General features: G+C 33.4%; 1 long non-coding RNA gene across 1 annotated transcript in view; it reads left to right on the forward strand.

Moving 5' to 3' along the window:
- Nucleotides 1-15,442: 15,442 nt before the first annotated feature.
- LOC143199324 (uncharacterized) overlaps nt 15,443-22,178 on the forward strand; it is a 95,523-nt gene continuing 88,787 nt past the window's right edge. Inside the window, exon 1 of the long non-coding RNA XR_013006408.1 lies at nt 15,443-15,657. This is a non-coding gene — a long non-coding RNA (uncharacterized LOC143199324). The remainder of the gene's footprint in view (nt 15,658-22,178) is intronic.

The raw sequence follows: 22,178 nt of genomic DNA on the forward strand, positions 1-22,178 counted from the left end.
CTGCGTTAGCTTCGCCGAGTTTTCGGACGTTTTTAGTGGATAGTCCGCATATTTTAAAGCAGAGACAGCGAATTTCGAAGCTACCGAACAACAAAAATCGCGAGTGCTTCCTTCCGGGGAGTACAGAACATTGAAAAACGACAGAATAAAACTAGCGAATCTCTTAGAGGGCCGCTTTTGCAAACTCTCGTAAATATCCGAGAGTTCGCGCTTTTTTCATTAATTATTCAATGTTTGCTAAAGCGAATTGGATAAACAAGCTGCAGTTAAGTTTACGTACTTGTCGCAAGTCCATTTTCCATTAAAATATTCTGCAATATATAAAAGCAGAACTGCTACTAAATTAATTAATTATATATCCGTTTTTTTCCATTACATAATTACCTTAAATTACGAGGGTATGTTGAAAGTTCTCGTCCTGATACAAAACCAGAAAACATTAATTTTTTTCTAGAATATACGTTTTAAATTGTTGTTTCAAGTGGCTTGTTAAAATCGACGAACGTATGTATCGTGATGTCATAAAATTCCTCGTAATGGGTTGGTTATACCCTAAGGAAATTCATCTGAAGTTGACAAAATCTTAACGGCTCTGATTCTTCCATGATAACCATTAAAAAGTGGACACGTAAAGTGGCGGTGAGTGATATACAAGTGAGGGTAGGTGTGATAGTTGGGGTTCTGAATATATTGAAAGAGGGTAAGAAACTACTTGTACAAAGAATTATATATGGGAGAACTCTGCCCAAGCTGGAAGCTGCATTAGCTGAATGCCAATCAAAATTATGTATGCGCAATGGCTATCAGTCTCAATACATACCACTTGCAATCAGTATCAGGATCAAGGCCCATCGGATACTTGAACCTCCGATAAACAGGACCACTAACTCTGAAAGTTTAGATGTCTCAAATAATAATGAATGAATGAATTAACTCCAGGTTCGCAACATGATGCACCAACGAATAACAAAATTAAATTATATTTGGTAACGCTCCCAGCGGTCTTTTGTTACCAAACAAGATAGAAAGATGTAGTGCTATGGCATAATCTTGCCAAACATTGAAAAATGCTGAATGTATATATATATATATATATATATATATATATATATATATATATATATATATGTATACATTCAATCAGTATCAGCTCAAGGCCCATCGGATACTCGAACCTCCGATAAACAGCACCACTAACTCTAAAGGTTTAGATGACCAAACAATTAGGTTACATTTCTCTGTGGTCGCCACAGTAATATCACAGTATTAGAGCTTAAGTGAATTGCCTCCAGGTTCGCAGCATGATGTTCCAGCGAATAACAAAACTAAACTAAATTTAGCAACGCTTGCAGCGATATTTTAAGTTAAGAAAGAAAATTGCAAGGTGTTCTATCATGGTGTTACAAAACATAGAAAAATTTCGATCAAAAGTATGTTAGGTAATTGAACGACAAAATTTCTGAGAAGGGTGACCTGAAGAAGAAACAACATTTTTCTCCAGGTCAAGGAACTGGGCTATCCCTCGTTTTATTTTGAATTGACACCCTCAGGTTTATCTGGGTTTTACCCAACCTGGCTACTGGCGTGATTGAGATTATTTTCATTGTCGGATACAGCAGGATTCAAACCCACAACTATCTGAATTGCATTTGTTTTAAATTTTCACTTGTTATCCTGAAAAGTATACTGTCAATGTTTAGATGAAATGGAAACAATTATTGTAACTTGTGCTATAAATATTACTTAACACATAATTTAATACCTTTCGACTATATTGTATGCTCGAAAATCTTCTAAAAGGATTTATTGTTTAACTCATTTGTACAAAAATCAATTTCTCAATTGGTTTTACTGAATTACCATCAGAAACGCTGTAGCAAACTTAGTACGACAGTTCAATAAATTGTAGTCTATGTTCGTTCAGCTTAGCCAGTGGATCTTCTAGTAACTTCAAATGATTTACGGTCTAATACAAATTTACAAATCCGTAGTGGATAATAGAGAATATTCATGAAGATATTTAATTAGTAAAGATTTATTTCTCCTGGTTTTTTTAAATATTTTTTATTAACGACAGTTCTGATGTGGGAGGGGTGGCGTTGCATTGGAATTAAATAAAATAAAAACACAGACTAATAGTCTATTCAAAGTTATTTTGCACACACGACATCTAAATTTGTGACGTCAAAACGTCGCAATGTTGCTGCATGAACTCTGAGTTTTAGTTCGATTTGGCTTTGACATATAACGATATTCTGTTCTAAAAAAAATTATTGAATAAAAATGTTATCAAATATTATTTATTTTAACATTATAGTACATCTAAAAACTACAGTTAATTATAGAGCCACAACCTCTTATCTCTATTGCTTTCAATAATTTTTTTAAAACTTACCTACTACTACTACTACTACTTAAAAGAAATACCTAGATTGCTCTTCCAAAACATCCGAATACAATGAACTTTAAGATTTACTTGACGAAAATCTAATCGATTGCTTTCTATGATGTAAGCTATGAATGATGACCATATGTGATTTAAATAAATTGATTTTCACAGCTGAACTTTACTGAAAAAACGAAAATTTTCATGAACCATGAACATTTTCCCAAACCCAAGATATATGTTCATTGATATCAAGCGAAAATAATACTATAATATCAAAAGTATACCATAAAACATAATGCGAAACAATAGCATTTCCCCCAGGGACGGGAACGAAAAAAAGAGAGAGTGGGGAAAGGGCGAAAAATAAATACAGCAGCACGTTTCGGTGACAGCATCGATCGGAACTAACCCCCCGGCTATTTCGGTTTTATTACGTTCGCGATCCGACCAGTTTACTTAATAAATGGACATAATCGACTCGACGCTCTCCCAGTACGTTATCTCCGATACAGGGTTGTAATGTTGGCGTTGTTTCGGCTTAAATGAAATCGTTTGTAATGCGAGACGGACAACCATCATCCGTTTATTCTTTCCCTGGCCGTACTCTCCGCTCTGCCATTCTTTTCGTCTTAATTATTGCTGCTGAAATGATTCATTATCCCATCGGAACCTTTTAAAACCATTGACACTTTGACGAGATGAAAACATCGCCCATTTTTCGGTTGAAATTTTAGAAGCACCCAGTGTCTTCTACCTTTCCTTAATTTTAGACTGTTAGCCAATTTATACTCAGTAGTTTTGGGAGATGGTAACGAGTAGCTTTAGGAGTTTTAGATTAACCTAGCCTGTGACTAGTAATTTTAGGAGAGTCTAGAATAGAGATAGTCCTTTTTAGGATTTTTGGTTTCAGGTCAGATTAGCCTGTAGCTAGTAATTTTAGGGGTTTTAAATCATTCCAGCTTGTAGCTAGTAGTTTTAGTAAAATCTAGCCTGTAGTAATTTTAGGGCAGTGTAGAATACAATTAGCAATTCTTAAGGCTTTTGGTTTAAGGCGGCCTAGCCTGTAGCTAGTAGTTTTAGGTCAGCCTATTTTATAGCTAGTAGCTGTAGACGTTTTAGATCACCTTGACATATAGCTAGTTTTATCAGGACAGTCTAGAAAATAGATAGTAATTTTTAGAATTTTGGTTTTTATGAGTTTTAGATCATCCTAGCCTATAATAATTTTTAGTTCTAGGTTAGCCTAATATGTAACTAGCAGTTTTATATCAGCTTATAGCTAGTCATTTTATTGCAGCCTAGCTTATAACTGGTAGTTTTATTTTTGCCTAGCTTCAATCTAGAATAGAACGAGTTATTCTTAAGACCTTTGGATTAAGACAGCCTAGCCTATAGCTAGTAGTTTTAGGATAGCCTATTTTAGAGCTAGTAGATTTAGAAGTTTTAGATCACCTTGACATATAGCTAGTATTATCAGGACAGTTTAGAAAATAGATAGTAATTTTTAGAATTTTGGTTTTTATGAGTTTTAGATCATCCTAGCCTATAATAATTTTTAGTTCTAGGTTAGTCTAATATGTAACTAGCAGTTTTATATCAGCTTATAGCTAGTCATTTTATTGCAGCCTAGCTTATAACTGGTTGTTTTATTTTTGCCTAGCTTCAATCTAGAATAGAACTAGTTATTCTTAAGACCTTTGGATTAAGACAGCCTAGCCTATAGCTAGTAGTTTTAGGATAGCCTATTTTAGAGCTAGTAGCTTTAGAAGTTTTAGATCACCTTGACATATAGCTAGTATTATCAGGACAGTCTAGAAAATAGATAGTAATTTTTAGGATTTTGGTTTTTATGAGTTTTAGATCATCCTAGCCTATAATAATTTTTAGTTCTAGGTTAGTCTAATATGTAACTAGCAGTTTTATATCAGCTTATAGCTAGTTATTTTATTGCAGCCGAGCTTATAACTGGTAGTTTTATTTTTGCCTAGCTTCAATCTAGAATATAACTAGTTATTGTTAAGACCTTTGGTTTAAGGTTGCCTAGCCTATGGCTAGTAGTTTTAGGTCAGCCTATTTTATAGCTAGTAGTATTAGAAGTTTTAGATCATCTTGACATATAGCTAGTATTATTAGGACTATTAGGAAAAAATAGCTAGTAATTTTTAGAATTTTCGTTTTATGAGTTTGTAATATGTAATAATTTTTGGTTCTAGGTCAGCCTAATGTGAAACTAGTAGTTTTAGCTAGTAGTTTGTAGTTGGTAGTTTCACTGGGAAAAATATAGTGATTTAGTGTGTGCTAGTGGTCGTGTATTAGACAAAAATATGTATCGTTACACAATTACTAAAATTGTCAAGAAACTTGTCGTCCTATGACAAGAAAGAAGTCAATTTAGGATTCAATATACTTAAAAACATATAGATTAGGTCAACAAACATAAACAGCTCTTTGAATTTTTATCTTGTAGATTTTTGTTATCGATATTATTTTTGTTAATTAAGAAAATATAATAAAAATATACTAAATAACAAAGCGTAAAAATTAGTAAAAAATCTGCTCCAAGCAATGGAACCACCCGAGGACTTCGATACAAAAAATGCTAGGACGTAGAACATGTCGCCTAACAAGGGCTTCACAGACAACACTTGATACGACCTAAATTTTCTCCAATAGAATAAAACTAAATTTTTATATATGAAAAAAGAACGAGCGTAAAAAAATGACACACTATTTACCTTCGTATAACCGGGTCCCCTTGAGAAATTGACGAAAACTTTTCGCAGCTCCCTTTTCTCCTTTCGTTCCTCTTCCGCGTCCCACGCCCAGAAAAACGACCATCCGAATCCCTTATGAACGGCGATATTTTCCTTTGAATCTCCTGCCAATTCGATATTCGGCAATAATAAAAGTTACACGGCATTTTTCCGTTCCCGGAAATCCGGACTCTTTTGAAAGGAGACGAGAGCACGGAGTAATCACCGCGTTTAAGGGCGAACGAGCTCCTTGGGAGGATGATGGATGGAGTCCGAACAAGTATGGAGTGTGTTCAAACAAAGAGGACCGAAGGCGATGGAGAGATGTCGCCGGTCTATGCACCGAACTCACGTTTCCGTTTCATTTTGTGTCTTATCAGTTGATGGAGAAGATTTCGCTAGTTTTTTGACTATCGACTGTTTTGTGACTATCGACGGTTTCGACTATTTCCCAACGCTACTCTAACTCTGCAAAATCTCAGTGAAGATGCTCTGATATTATTTCATGTGACCAGAAAAAGTTGCACTCCAAATGTCACGAAACGTAATATTAGATTTACGATCCCGAATAATGCGAATGGGACTATAACTTTGTCCATACAAGTCCCGCTCATATTCCTCCGTCGAAAACTAAGTTTTCGTTTTAATTAATCTGGCAGAACGACGCGCTCGGACCTCGACGACAGAGCGTTTGGATATGGGAGTGTGGGAGTGAGGGGGGTCCGGTTGATATTCGCCGAGGAGACTCGTAACGCCAACAAACTACACATGAAGTAGCGGGTCTTGAGCGAACGCTTAAAATGATTTAAGGTCGGATGCAAATTTTACAAGTCGTAATTCGTGAGCTGCTGCCACTGGAGCGGCAATATCCTCGAGATATAATTACGGGCGAACTCGTCCAGCGGCAATAAAATGTTTCGGTGGATTTATGTCTCTCCACGCTCTCTGGTCTATGCTCGTACTTTATCCGACAACATCTCCACATGAGCTGGTTTAATTTTTTAAATTTTAATATCTATTGGAACAGTAAAACACTTTTTTTGGCAAAATTAGTTTTTTTAATTCAACACAATTCCCTTCAAGGGTGAAACACTGATTATAGCGACCCTTCAACTTTTCGTTACCGTTTTTGTAGTAGGATTTGTCCTTTGCTTCAAAATAGGCCACAGTCTCGGCGATCACCTCTTCATTCGACGAACATTTCTTCCCAGCGAGCATTCTTTTGAGATCTCAGAACAGGAAATAGTCGTTAGGGGCCAGATCTAGAAACGGTGGATGAGACAGTTAGACGAAAAATGTTCAATTTCACCAGACAGCTTTAGGACTGCATTACTGTACTCAACTCGTTGATCAGGATCTCTCGGTAGCAACTATTGGACTAATTTTAATTTTGTACGGGAACATGTACCACATATGCCAAGACTTCCTTATGATCTGTCTAGTTTAACTTGAACCTGGTGAATTTCTTTTTCGCTAAGAAAAACGAATATGATATTTTTACTGGAAATTATTTAATCATTATTAAAATACGGTTCTGGATTTTCTATATTAGTATTGAGTAAGAAGTTCACAATGTTAAGACGCACTTATTTCTCAAATTCAGATGTCTGGTAGCCTCACAGTCGTCACTTATAAGAAATATTTTAACTGATTAATGAAATATCTCATTAGGCAGAAGAACAATACAAATTGATTTTATAACACAGCAAAAAACATTTTATTATATAATATTTGTATATTTGTATCAATAAAATTAATAATTTTTCTTCTCTTAACTGCGAAACGTTTATATATATGTTTATATATACTATTGGGACAGCAGTTTCTTAATGTAATATGTATATTCTGTCACCAAAGACATAATAGTAACGATTATGTTATTTCATTTCATTCAATCACAAGCTGTTCGGATGAATTTCAGGGAACCGCAATTCCAAACTATGTAAAGGGTCTTAGAGCAACGATTAAAATGAATTATGGACGTTGTAAATTACACAAGTCGTAAACGAGTAATATAGTGGTTGAACGCGCCTATTATAGTTGCTGGATGGGAGACCATTTAATTGTTTTATTGAATTTATGATCTATTCTTACGGTCCAAATATGTAATATATCGTAAAGTTCCTACTTCCTCGACGTACATATTAGTCGTTTGGTTGCGTTTGTTTGCTCAGGTTTTGGCAAAACAAATAGAACTGTTAAACAAAACTTAACGTGTCAGAAATGGAAAATGTAATAAGTAGGTGTAGAAAAGTCATCATGAATTATCGAATCGACCAATTTTTGGTATCTTCATAAGTAGTGAAGCGTTACTCAAACAGATTACGGCTCATATGTAGGAACAAGTGGTAATCAAAAGTAACAAGATCTGGAGAATACGGCGGATGGAGCGGCGCTTCCCATTTTAATGTTTCCAAGTATGTTTTCATCTTCTGAATAATAACATTATTGTGTCATATTCAGGCTAATGCTTAGCTCAAGCGCATCAATCATAGTCAATAGCGATAGTGATCCGCTTGTCAAGATCAAGCTGATTCCACCAAACACAGAGCGTTGACTTGGAGCCAATGATATTCGGCTTTACCGTTGAGGTTGATGCGTAACCAGGTGGTCCCCATGATTACTTTAGCTTTTGGTTACTGTAAAGGGTCCACTTTTCATCAGCAGTAACCATACGATGCAAAAAAACCTTTACGATTTTCCGTTAAAGCAGCTTTTCATATACAACGTGGGGCAAAAGACCCGCTACCAGTTTGATTGCCTATACCTTTGCTCGAAGAAAAGATAAGAAAGTTTGGTTTTCAAAAAAAGTTTATTTGGTCTTTACGTTTTTTTTTTCGTTATGATTGAAAGATTATATCGGACAAATGATGACAGCGATTCGCTATGAAACTTTCGGCTCTTGTTAATGTATTTCATGATACTCTGCAACATCTGAAGCTGAATTTCTTCAATTTCGTGACGAATATTGTCCTTAAGATCGTTTAGTTAGTTCGATTGTTAATCGTTTGAGGCTTATTCACTTAAACTATTGATTTTATATAAACCCATAAGAAAAAGCCTGCTGCTGTTATATCCGGAGATTTGGCTGGTTATGCTAAATAGCCACTTCAGGAAATTAATCTTCGTGGAAAAACGTCATTCATTAATTGAATTGTTGAACGAGCTGTGTGTCTTGCTGAAACCACATGCCCTCTAGTCCTTGCTGTTCCATTTTAAGCAAATGAAAATTTCGAATCATGTCTTGATACCGTTCAGCAGTAACAGTAACTGCAACACCTTGGTCAATGGCTTCTTATGTTATTCCCAACAATTCTGCATATTATTCTAGTACTTTACATGGATTATCGTGCAGTAATACCTTCAAAGTTTGTCAAAATTACCATTTTCGAAACGTCTAAACCAGCTTTTCCTGTATTTTTAAAAAAATTGATCTCTTAGAACATCAACAATTTGCCCGTGGGCAATAAATATTATTATATAACTACTCCAACATGTAGAAGATCACTTTAGTAAGTGATCTGCTGTACAACTAATAACCTAAATCTTATTCTAGATACTATTCTAACTTATTCTAAAGACTATTCTAACTTATTATTATCAAATATCACTATATGTGTTTATTAATCAGTTTGTATGGCAGTTTGCATTTGAGCCTACGCATTGTAGTGTCATCGCACACATTTAACTGTTTGGCGAGTGCATTGAGATGTTCTAATAGACTTTCACATTCGTTATGGCTTCTAAGGTGATATCGCGCTGAATCAGTTTGTTGGACACGTAATATGGGGCGTTGACGATGACTCGCAACACTTTATTCTGGAACCTCAGGAGGATATCTATGGAGATTTGCTGGTAGCACCCCACAGTTCAATACCATAGGTTATCTAATGGTAATTAATCAGCCAATTCATCTGGTTTATTTTTAGCTCACGCTGTTTGCGTTTTGTCACTACATGATTTTTCCATGTCAAATCTCGAACAAAATGCATTCCCAGTTATTTAACGTATTTTTCCCACCTGCGCTATGGTTTTGTCGCACAGTTCGGGCGATTCTGACGACATGTGTAACCTATAAGTAAGCAATAGCGGGCTCTTTGTAATATTTGCAGGAATACAATGACTAACCATCTTAAAACGTATCTGTTGTCATGGAAAATTATACTGATAAATATGTGATGTGTTAAAGTTTTGTCGCCGAAGGAAAGATCAAATGGTATAACATAGACATTAGTAATGTAAAAAATGGGAACGTAGGTTCGAATACGCCTCATAAAATGTGACGTATCTTTATTGTTATGTGCCCGTGTTAGCAATCGAACTATTTCATATGATATTCAGCGTTCGTTCGTATGGGGACCCTTCGAAAAAATGCTATAATCGCTATCGGTCTTCTGACCTGGGTCGTTATAACCCTCCGCCGTCGACGATATCGCACGGTTCTCGATCCAGCCGGCATTATAAACGATTTCATTTGGATCCCAACAACGCGGGTAATATGGCGAGGAATTAGAAGCAAGCGATAAACGACGCGGACCACAATATTCCCTCTGTCGGTTTCGATATAGCACTTGATTATATTCGTTTATTAAGTAAACTTCGTTAGACTTTGTAAGCAACGTTGCTCCATTAGTTCGACATATTAAGTTCGTGAAAATGGAACGGAAAAACGGATTTAAAGGTTCATACGGTTAGATTTAGAAGCCATCATTGCAGTTCTGTAATCTGTTGTAAACCTGATGTTATTTTTCATGAATGAATTTCAGTGTATACGGTGAATGGCCAAATTGTTAGGGATACTATTCTGATTACTTAATTTTATAGTTTAATTGGATTTATGTAACAAATGATTAGTTGGGAGTCCCTTATATATTTTCTATTTGTATCTGTAATCTATTAGGATCATAAAAAGTACCAAAAAATATACAAAACAGTTTTATAGTCTTCGTTTTAGTAGTTTTAATATTTGGTAATGCCACCCTTTGCTGCAATAAGAGCTTCTATGAGTCGTGACATGCTCTCAATATATGTTTTCGCATCTTCCTGTAGTTTGGAATTGTAATGCCACTCTCTGATGAGAGTTTCAATTAACTTTTGCTTTGTGGTAATTACTTCTTTTGACACAGCCTATTTGGTGACTTCCCACATGTTTTCTATGGCATTCGTGTCTGGTAAATTTCCTGGCCAAGGCGAAATAGTAATTTTCTTCGGAAAATATTCTTCCGGTTGTGTGACACGATGCCAAATCATGCATAAAAATGTAGTTCTCATCGTCAGGGAACCATTTGTCTTGTTTCGTTGTCCTTTCTACGTATAGGCGTCCCATGCCTTTGGCTGAGAAAACACATCACACCATGACGCTAGCCGGGTGTTTAGCCCCCTTTCCGTCCTAGAAGGTAATCGGGGTGGAATTGTTCACCAGGGCGTCGTCTTAGAAAAGAACTTTTGCCAATCAAAATTTGGAGGTTGATTTATCGGAAAATCACACCTGCAAGTTCATTAATCTTAGAAAATCATTACTGACCAATTGTACTGTTCAAAAAAGTTATGCTTACTCGACTACAGTCTGCAACAGTTATGTTTCGTTGTCTAGAGCATTGGAGTTATTTTTATATTCATGGTGTCGGTTAGTCGTGGGTTTTTTTGGAAGGCCGCCGTCCTATTAGATTCTCTTCAACCAACCAACTCCAGTGTCCTTTTCGATACCTTTACACCCTGGCCGTTGATTATCCTAGTCAAATGAGCGACACTATTTGCGATTTTTGAAGCACCTATTTCTGATTTCTCGACCGGTGCGAGGTGTGATCGCTCTTTTTCTGCCATATTTGCAAATACGATTTTTATTTATCAATTATAATTTTAATTCAATGGACGACATACTTTGAAACTCCAGCAATAGCTGATATCTCTCCTCTCTGGGAATGCGTGGAGTACAGTAACCTTTTTTGTATCGGTCTACATGTTCTTAGAAATGTGTTTAAAGTATTACCCAGGCTGAAACTTGAAAGCTTGAGTTAATCGCGTCGAACCTAAATAAAATATAAATTCGTAGACAAAACATAGTAAAAGTATTTAAATAAGTACTTAACTCTTAAATATTCTAGACACAACAACGTTCTTGTTCGGTTAAAATAATAAAATTATAATATTTAGACAATACAACAATATTGCAAAGGGTGCGTTTTAACGGACCATGATTGAATGAGAACAAACGTCACACAATTGACAAATGACGCACGTATACTCTGTTTCCACTTCACAAAAACAATAATAATGATACCAATACATATTTAAGATAAAATAACCGTTTAAAACAACATCATGTTTTCAAAAAAATACAACAATTTATAAATTACGTAAATACAAGTACTATCCCTACTAATAGTTTGGCCACCTACTGTATAATCCAAAAAATCGTATTTAATTTTTTGCAATATCAATATTCCTAGTTGGTTGCGATATACTGCTTGATTATACTCGTTTATTAAGTAAACTGTGTTCGACATGAGCTCATAAGTTCAGTTACTTCCACCTATTAAGTTGTTTAATTAGTTTGTTCAAATGAAACGGAAAAACCGATTTAAAGTTTCATGTGGTTAGATTGATATCTTAAGAGTTCAGTTGTTGTTCCAGATGGAAATATTTTGTAAACTTTGGTATATTTTCCATGATTTATTCTATGTAAATTAATACAAAAAATTAATGAATGAAATAATTAATGATGAAATGAATTAAAAGTTAATGAAAATTGGAAAGAGTATTTAAAAAATTATAAATTTTAGAGCAATTTTATATGGATTTTCGTTTATTTCACCCAAATTTTTTTATAGTTTTTACTTTGATTTCCTTTCAAATAATTGGAGGTTAATACAAATTACTGGAAGTATAAAGAATTTTACGCTGAATTGAATGTTGGTATAATTATTTTTATGCAACCTTCAGATTTTAAGATATATAACAAAATGTGTATATTCCAAAAAGTACGTTATATCAACTAACTATCAAAATTATAAATTCTGAAGCAATTTATCACGCATTTTTGTTTATTTCACCGCAAAATACATATATTTTGAGATTCTTATCTCAATCCAAGAGGTGAAAAATTTTGGCAATTTTTCCATGTATATAGTCATGAAAATTAGCGATTTTTTGCCATTTTCAAGGTTTTTACTCTCAGTTATTTTCAAATAGTCGCAGGTTTATAAAAATTGCAGCTGTTATAAACAATTTTATGCTGAATCGAATGGTGGTGTAACTATTTTTATGCAATCTTCAGATTTTAAGATGTATAACAAAATGTGTATATTCCAAAGAGTACGTTATATCGGCTTATGTGACATATCTCAAAAATTATAAATTCTGAAGTAATTTATCACGCATTTTTGTTTGTTTCACCGCAAAATACATTTTAGAATTTGAGATTCTTATCTTAATCCAATAGGTGAAAAATTTTGGCAATTTTTCCATGTATATAGTCATGAAAGTTAGCGATTTTTTGCCATTTTCAAGGTTTTTACTCTCAGTTCTTTTCAAATAGTCGCAGGTTTATAAAAATTGCAGGTGTTATAAAGAATTTTACGCTAAATCGAATGGTGGTGTAACTATTTTTATACAGCCTTCAGATTTTAAGATATATAACAAAATGTGTACATTCCAAGAAGTACGATATATCGGCTTATGTGACATATCTCAAAAATTATAAATTCTGAAGCAATTTATCACGCATTTTTGTTTATTTCACCGCAAACTACATATATTTTCAGATTCTTATCTCAATCCAAGAGGTGAAAAATTTTGGCAATTTTTCCATGTATATAGTCATGAAAATTAGCGATTTTTTCCATTTTCAAAGTTTTTACACTCAGTTCTTTTCAAATAGTCGCAGGTTTATAAAAATTGCAGGTGTTATAAAGAATTTTACGCTGAATCGAATGGTGATGCAACTATTTTTATGCAACCTTCAGATTTTAAGATATATAACAAAATGTGTATATTCCAAAAAGTACGTTATATCAACTAACTATCAAAATTATAAATTCTGAAGCAATTTATCATGCATTTTTGTTTATTTCACCGCAAAATACATATATTTTGAGATTCTTATCTCATTCGAAGAGCGGAAAAATTCTGGCAATTTTTCCATGTATATAGTCATGAAAATTAGCAATTTTTTGCCATTTTCAAGGTTTTTACTCTCAGTTCTTTTCAAATAGTCACAGGTTGACAAGAATAACTGGGATTATAAAGAACTTTACGCTGAATCGGATGGTAGTATAATTATTTTTATACGATTTTATAGTTTTAAGATACACAACGAAATATATACTTTCAAAAAATTAGGGGATTTCTGTGTATGCCCCATATCTCAAAAATTATACATTCTAAAGCTAATTAACATATATTTTCTTTTATTTCGCCTCGAAATGCATATATTTTGGGCATTTTATCTTGACCCCTGAGGTAAAAATTGTTGGTTCAATTTCTATGTGCATAGTCAAGAAAGTTTGGAATTTTTTGCCATTTTAAAAATTTTTGGTCTCATGTCTTTTAGAATAATTGTAGGTTAATAGAAATCTGGATTTCTGTTTAAGTTTATGTTTATCTACCGAAATATAGTATACTTGCAGATTATAAAGATGATGGGATTATAAGTCAATAAATATTTTAAATAATTGGTGTGAATTTGAAATATTTTTCTTAATATATCAACTATAGTGACGTCAGTACATGTATATTATAGAGATAATATATTTTCTTTCTTTCAACCTGATGAACGCTATTTTAATTTTGATTGTTGTTAGTATTTCATCATTAGAAACCGTTTTGTTTTGATATTGCACAGAATAACAGCCAGATAAGCATAATAACGAATAATTTGATGGCTAGTTTTTCATGTTAAATTGAAATGATAATGTTTTTTCGAATGTATCGGTTGTTATTTACTAGTTTCCGATAATAACCTAAGCTAAAAAACCTTTCCATATTAACTATTGAGCATTTAATTGCTGTATTGAATAATATTTTGTCTTTAAATTACGTTTAAATTCATTTTGGGAAAGAAATATTTTAATATCGGCATTAAATTGAGAAAACCGAAAGTCAATTGGTCTAATTTGCGTTCAGCTACAGAAGAGTTCACCAGTAAAATTGTGGGATTTACAAGGTTATGTAACATAATTAGATAGCTTTTAACAACATAGCATTCAAATATTAACAATTTTCTATCAGCATCACATCCTTGCTTTGTTCTAATGTAGTTTTGGGCCAAGTAAGGGTAGTTTGTAGGGAACTTATTGTTTCACTCATCGATGATATAGTTTTTAGAACGAAGTTATCGAGGAAGAATTTAGCGTCAAAAACAGACATGGCAATGGAAGGCAGAAAGGGAGAATGAAAGGTTTAAACCGATCTAAATTTTCATAAGAAATATACTATAAGTTGAAAATAGCTTTATTTGAATCAATAATTCAAAACAATTTGTCATATAGATATAAAATGGTCTCAAGGGATTATGCAGTCTAGTTTAGTGACGTTGGCAATATCTGATTCCAGTTCAGTTTCTTAAATAGTCGTACTTGATTTCTAAAACTGTTGGTGTTAATTTGTTGCATAATAAACACTGTTTTTTTCTGGAATTTGGTATCTCATTGTTCTTCTTGAAACAAAGATCCTCTGTCTGTTACCCATTTAACTTCATTTTTAATGTTTTATTGTTGTTTGAATTACTGTTGTTGTTTTTCTAGTATTGTTATTATAGATATTTAACATTAAAACCTTTCAAGTGCATGTTTATCATGCTTTCAAATTATAGCGACCTTGAGGCATGTCGAATTTGACATCGTGGAATAACGGTCAACAAAGTACCCAGAAATATAATCCCAGATGTTGAACACGCGCGGGGTGTCAGCAGCAACAACTATAACACGATAACAAATAGGTGGCAACCCCGAGACGTTTATCTGGGATGTTATTGAAGGGTATTTCCGATCATTCAGTAACCGACCATCGTTTGGTTTAGACGTGCCACCATCGATTGCCCAAGCCTCGTCACCAGGTAACACCGCTGCCATCCGTTTTATCTATTTTGTATTTTCTACATTTTTTTATAATGCCGATAAATAACGTCACATAATGTAGATACCACTGTTCCATTTCGTTTTACCTCCATTCACCCAAACACTAAAAAAATATTTAAAATCGGACGAATTAACCGGTATCCGTTATCACCGAATTAAACGAAAACATAAAGTGTACCATTCAATAAATCAAATGTCGCTGATAAGGCCCGATGCCGATTCGAAATCACAGAGAATTATCAGTGTTCGACGAGTGCTACGGTCGGTCTATATATGTTCTGTGTGTACTTTCACGATTTTGTTTTGTGGCTATTGTCTCGGCTGGTTATCCTCACCTTTCCACCAAACAACCGCCGAGAAATCATCTGCTTTTCTGTGTGTCCGCTTTTGTTTTGTTGTCTTTGTCTTGTCAATGTTGTTGTTAAGCAAAACGAGCAAGGTAATAATAAATGTAATATTATTCCAGTGAGTTTAAACATTTTAAAACATACAGCTGATTATATATGTATCATTAATTATTATTAATAATAATTTACTAAGTCTTTTGGTCATTAAATATACTCGAGCGCATATATCTTTTAAGCTTTCAAGCAATTTCTATCTTACGTTTTCAAGTTCGAGTATATTTTGTGATCTGATGTTAACATCAATGTTAATAGATAACTAAATAGGGGGGGTTATTCACATAGTGTTACATCTTATTGTGTGGCTATTCAAAAGTCATTTACTGAGCTAATAATATAAAAACAGAAATTATAAAAGCTTTAAAAAAATATTTAAAAAAATATTCATCACCGAACATCAAATTCACTAAGAAGTTTGTAGCATCATATTGAACACCATCTTTCTTTTTGAGTATTTTTCGCTATGTTAAAATGCGGTGGTTTGAGGACATATCTTTGGTGGCCACCGTTTTGCACTCACAGATAGGTAAAGGAACCTTCGTAAAATGTCTGAAGGGGTCTAGTGATTTTTAGGGGAACATTTTCAGCATCCAGAGCTGTCCAAGGTGAGCGCCAGTGTATACAGTCGAAAGCAGAACGAAAATTAATAATAATAACAATCGAACTCTTTCTATATCTAATATGTTCCTCTTTAAACCATTTGAAGTCTTATTTGCTTAATTTTCATAAATATTTTTCTATGTACATCGTAAAAGTTTTTTTAATTATTTAATTATTATATTGTTACTAGTCGTTGCCGTCTAACCTACAATTTGCCTTTATGATAACTTAAATCTATATATATAACTAAAAGGACTCATCGGCCCTACCTCAGTCTCTGGTCATCACTGCTATATTTTTTATTATATGCACCTCGACAAGATCAGATCGTTTGATTTCTTTGAGTCTGTGTCTTGTTCTGGTGATATACAAAAGCTGCAATATTTCAATATTCTCATGAGAATGGAGTCTTTCCTCATGCCCCCTTGCAATTCTCTATTTGTGGTATATCACAAGTGTAGATTAGATAAAGCGTTGGTCCCGGTACACTTTCTTGTGGTACATCTGCTTTAGCCTTTTTTATTGTAGAGTAAGCTTCTTCTTGTTTGATACTAAACATTCTGGTTGTAATGTATGGTTTTAATAGTTCGGTGTGTTGATTTGGTAGTATTTTCTGTAGTTTATGAACGACACCTTCATGCCAAACCTTATTCTAGGCTTGTGCTACATCTTAGAATATAGTTGAGCATAGTTTTTTCCTTTGGTGTCGTAAAAGTGATAAATGTATATAGTTGGAATATAATTATTTATGAGTTATTTTAATTTTTTTATATTTTAAAGTCTCCTTTTTACCAACGTGAGTTTATCTGGACTGGACCTACAGTTTAACTTGGGCGCCGAACCACGGTACTCGGCATAAAGCCTACCGACTGGCGAGTGACCAACTTAGAAATCATCTCAGAAGACATCCGGTCTTACCCCGCCTGGTTACTGGCGTGACTGGTGTCATTTTCTTTGTCGGATTTTGCACTCTTGCCTAAGGATAATCACAAATGTTCACACAATCACAAACATAAATTTACGACCATGCCCTAGCAGGATAAGAACCCGCGGCTTATTATGAATTGTTTCATAAATAACTATTTGCTTTGCATGGATAACTAGATATTTTTTATTACGTTGCAGAAATGACATATCCTGACATATAAACTGAGCTACAAAATGTAATGAACCATTATGAAGGAATCCAGTAAAAGCGTTTGTACAAACATAACGCTCAATCGCTGGGACGCGGTATTGAATGGACAAGATGTCCGAACAAAGTTTTATACGGAAAATATTTTATAGGATATTATTGGATCGAATGGGAAGCTGTTTAGATAACGGGCGTATATGTAACGATTTTCAAACGACTATAATAGCGAGCAATTTAGCGATGCTCTGCAGCTGTTCATTATTATTCATGTGCTAGCGTTGATTGCTATAAAAATACTTTTGTTTTCTTTTATTAGATGCTATTTACTGGTGAAAATGGGAAGTATGAATATAAACGAGTGTTAAATTCGACGGTTTTAACACTTCTCTGCAGAAATTAACAGTTTTCCATGTCGTATTATTGAGTTATTCAGTATATTCATTACTTTTGTTGTTTGATTTAACGAAATCTGCTGCCCAAGCCCACAGGGCACTTTTAGAATCTGATGGTGATGCTGATTCATGATATCCCAATTGTTAGTTTCGGTGTCGATGATTTAAAAGTGGTGATTTTGATATCAGTGTCCAAAAACGACCAAAAAACTTCGTAGACCTTGAATTTTAATGCTTATTGGATAAAATTCTAGAATTATTAGCAACCACCAAACCAACATTGTTCTTTCAACAGAAAAGTTGTAGAAAATGATGGATATATTTTGCTTAATATTAATATCAATATTATTCTATCAATTTTTCTCCATAAGTCCCTTTTTAATGCGAAAAATGATCAGAAAATATGTAATATTTCAACATGATTTGTACCATGTAATAAACCTAAACATATTTTTAACAAAAAACCGGCATTGAACCGGCTCCAAAAATAAATAAGGAACTCACTAAACATTAAAGAATAATCAAACTTAGATTTTTAACACAAGAAATTCATTTTAAAATAAAACATGTACATTATAATCGTTGTAATAACTAAACAAAAATAATCAAAAGCCTTATTTAACCTCTCTACTACATGTATTTTATATTCTACTATATACACACAATTCAGCTTAATACCTACCTAAACCTATTTATCTATTTACAATGTTATTTTAACTACCACCAACTGACTACTTCAAAGTCCCCCCCTTCCCCCAACAGATCTTAATTTGGTTCGAATGGGACCACCTCGGAAGTGCAGTTTCGAGTAAAAAGAGAATTTTGAACATCGACAAAAAACAATACAACCGAACATAGAACCTCCGCTTTCGAAGAAACATGAGTAAATAAATTAATGAATTAATTAGGTATATTTAATGTTTTTCTTTGTCAGCTTGGTTAGCATCGTAAACTCTGTCATCAATACTGGAATTATTATTAGGAAAAGACATCTATTTTAGAGAGATAGAGGGAGAGTGAAAGACATAGTCGAAGGGAAATTAAGATAACACGATACATCTTATCAAAATTGTATTAAAACCTGTGTAGAGATAAAATTATGAAATTTAATACGATTCATAACAACCGACTAATAAATTATTCAAAGTTTGCGATGTTGAAACATAAAATATTTCCCATCGAACAAACTAAAACATCGTTTTTTAATTAAAATTTTATCTTTCGAGAGCAACCTCGTTCTTGGAGCCGTAATTACGGCCAGAAATAAATTTGAATTTCAAATGGTGGTACGAAGTTGGGGCCGGCAGTCTGTATGGGCATTTAATACTCAGAAATAGTTGGGCAGTTTGTTTTCATAGGACGGGTATTACTTCGCTCTTGTAACTTGAAACTAAATGTTGCTATAATTTGAATTATGTTTGGGATTTCCGTGGAGTCCAGTGGCGGGTACCTCGGTGCTAATAATTAATAAATTATAATGTTGACCTTTATTGTGGTTTTAAGGTTGGTTGTTAGAGAAAGATATTATGAAAATCATCATTGGAAAAATCATTTCGCTATTCTTAATTTAAACTGTATGTTGCTATAATTTGAATCATGTTTGGGATTTCCATGGACTACAGTGGCGGCTAATTTGGTGAGAATAATTGATAAATGTTGACTTCTGTTGTGGGCTTAACGTTGGTTGTTAGAGAAAGATATTATGAAGATTGTGAATTAGTTTTCCAGGATGAGAATCTTCATTGGAAAAATCATTTCGCTATTCTTAATTTAAGCCGTATGTTGCTATAATTTGAATCATGTTTGGGATTTCCATGGACTACAGTGGCGGCTAATTTGGTGAGAATAATTGATAAATGTTGACTTCTGTTGTGAGCTTAACGTTGGTTGTTAGAGAAAGATATTATGAAGATTGTGAATTAGTTTTCCAGGATGAAAATCTTCATTGGAAAAATCATTTCGCTATTCTTAATTTAAGCCGTATGTTGCTATAATTTGAATCATGTTTGGGATTTCCATGGACTACAGTGGCGGCTAATTTGGTGAGAATAATTGATAAATGTCGACTTCTGTTGTGGGCTTAACGTTGGTTGTTAGAGAAATATATTAGAAGATTGTGAATTAGTTTTCGAGGATGAAAATCTTCATTGGAAAAATAATTTGGCTCTTTTAATTCTAAACTATAGGTTGCTATAATTTGAATTATGTTTGAGATTTCCGGGGACTACAGTGGCGGGTAATTTGGTGAGAATAATTGATAAATGTTGACTTCTGTTGTGGGCTTAACGTTGGTTGTTAGAAAAAGATATTATGAAGATTGTGAATTAGTTTTCGAGGATGAAAATCTTCATTGGAAAAATAATTTGGCTCTTTTAATTCTAAACTATAGGTTGCTATAATTTGAATTATGTTTGGGATTTCCATGGACTACAGTGGCGGCTAATTTGGTGAGAATAATTGATAAATGTCGACTTCTGTTGTGGGCTTAACGTTGGTTGTTAGAGAAATATATTAGAAGATTGTGAATTAGTGTTCGAGGATGAAAATCTTCATTGGAAAAATAATTTGGCTCTTTTAATTCTAAACTATAGGTTGCTATAATTTGAATCATGTTTGGGATTTCCATGGACTACAGTGGCGGCTAATTTGGTGAGAATAATTGATAAATGTCGACTTCTGTTGTGGGCTTAACGTTGGTTGTTAGAGAAATATATTAGAAGATTGTGAATTAGTTTTCGAGGATGAAAATCTTCATTGGAAAAATAATTTGGCTCTTTTAATTCTAAACTATAGGTTGCTATAATTTGAATTATGTTTGAGATTTCCGGGGACTACAGTGGCGGGTAATTTGGTGAGAATAATTGATAAATGTTGACTTCTGTTGTGGGCTTAACGTTGGTTGTTAGAGAAAGATATTATGAAGATTGTGAATTAGTTTTCGAGGATGAAAATCTTCATTGGAAAAATAATTTGGCTCTTTTAATTCTAAACTATAGGTTGCTATAATTTGAATTATGTTTGAGATTTCCGGGGACTACAGTGGCGGGTAATTTGGTGAGAATAATTGATAAATGTTGACTTCTGTTGTGGGCTTAACGTTGGTTGTTAGAGAAAGATATTATGAAGAATGTGAATTAGTTTTCGAGAATGAAAATCTTCACTGGAAAATTAATTTAGCTCTTTTAATTCTAAACTATAGGTTGCTATAATTTGAATTATGTTTGAGATTTCCGGGGACTACAGTGGCGGGTACCTCGGTGCTAATAATTGATAAATCTTGCCTTCTGTGGTGCGTTTAACGTTGGTTACTAGAGGAAGATATTACGAGGATTGTGAATTAATTTTCGGGGATGAAAATATCTATTGGAAAAATCATTTCACTATTCTAACTTTAAACTATATGTTGCTATAATTGGAATTATATCTGAGTTTTTATGTGGCACATAAGATAAGCATTTTAATATTAATAATTGATAAAATATATGTATATTAGGTCATTAAATTTTTTATTAAATAATAATTCTAAAGAATTATGTAAGAACTTTTTAAATTACATTTTACATTATATATGCTTAGTACAATCTTTAAAATTAATAAATCCTTATTGTTCTGTTGTACTTGCATCAATACATAGATTAGTATTTCCCAAATTAATATAAAATTAAGTTACTTAAGCAAAAGCTAAGAGTAAGCACTAAGGTAAAGTTCATGTGGTTTGAGTTCAGATCCCCTGCGGCTTATCCAGTGACTTTGTATTGCTTTCACGTTGCTATGTCACTAAACTTATTTGATGTTCTAGTGTGAAATCTTGGATAACTTCGTAAATCCTTATGATGCCGAGGTCATCATGCAGTTCTTCGTTGGTTACGTAGCGATAATCATTGGCAATTAATCGAAGAACACTGTCTTGGCAGCATTACTAGTTGGTGTCATGTAACTTCATATTTGAATTGTAAGAAATTGTGTTAATGATATTCTGGAATAAGTCTTTTTTAGCATTTTTACCCAGTAAATTAGTTACAGTATACAAGTGAAATTAGGAACATTATGGCTTGAGTTTTTAGCCTTTTCTCACTGGTCTTGTTCATACTTTTGACAAAATGCAGTTACCATGAGCTTTAAATAATTATAATTCCAGTTCTAATTTACGTCTTAATTCAAGTTAATAATTGATATTGTAGAGATTTTCAGCACACAGCGCACTGCTATTAAACTTATTGATTAAAACGTTTCGAACTAGTTAGGAACATAAACTAATATAATAGAGTGTATCAATAACAATAGGTGAAATTGTGTTATGTTTGCCTTCACTCTCTGATGAAATCGATTAATTTCTATTACTCCAGTAATAATTTTCCTGCGATGTTTTTTGAGTTAAGGCGAAATATATTTCTTAAGTTTATGTTGTAGTATTCTATTGAATATTGTT

This window comes from Rhynchophorus ferrugineus, unplaced genomic scaffold, assembly GCF_030347505.1.
Source record: "Rhynchophorus ferrugineus isolate W39M unplaced genomic scaffold, kcgeb_rfMv2 rfM7, whole genome shotgun sequence".
In the NCBI taxonomy this organism is placed as follows: domain Eukaryota; kingdom Metazoa; phylum Arthropoda; class Insecta; order Coleoptera; family Curculionidae; genus Rhynchophorus; species Rhynchophorus ferrugineus.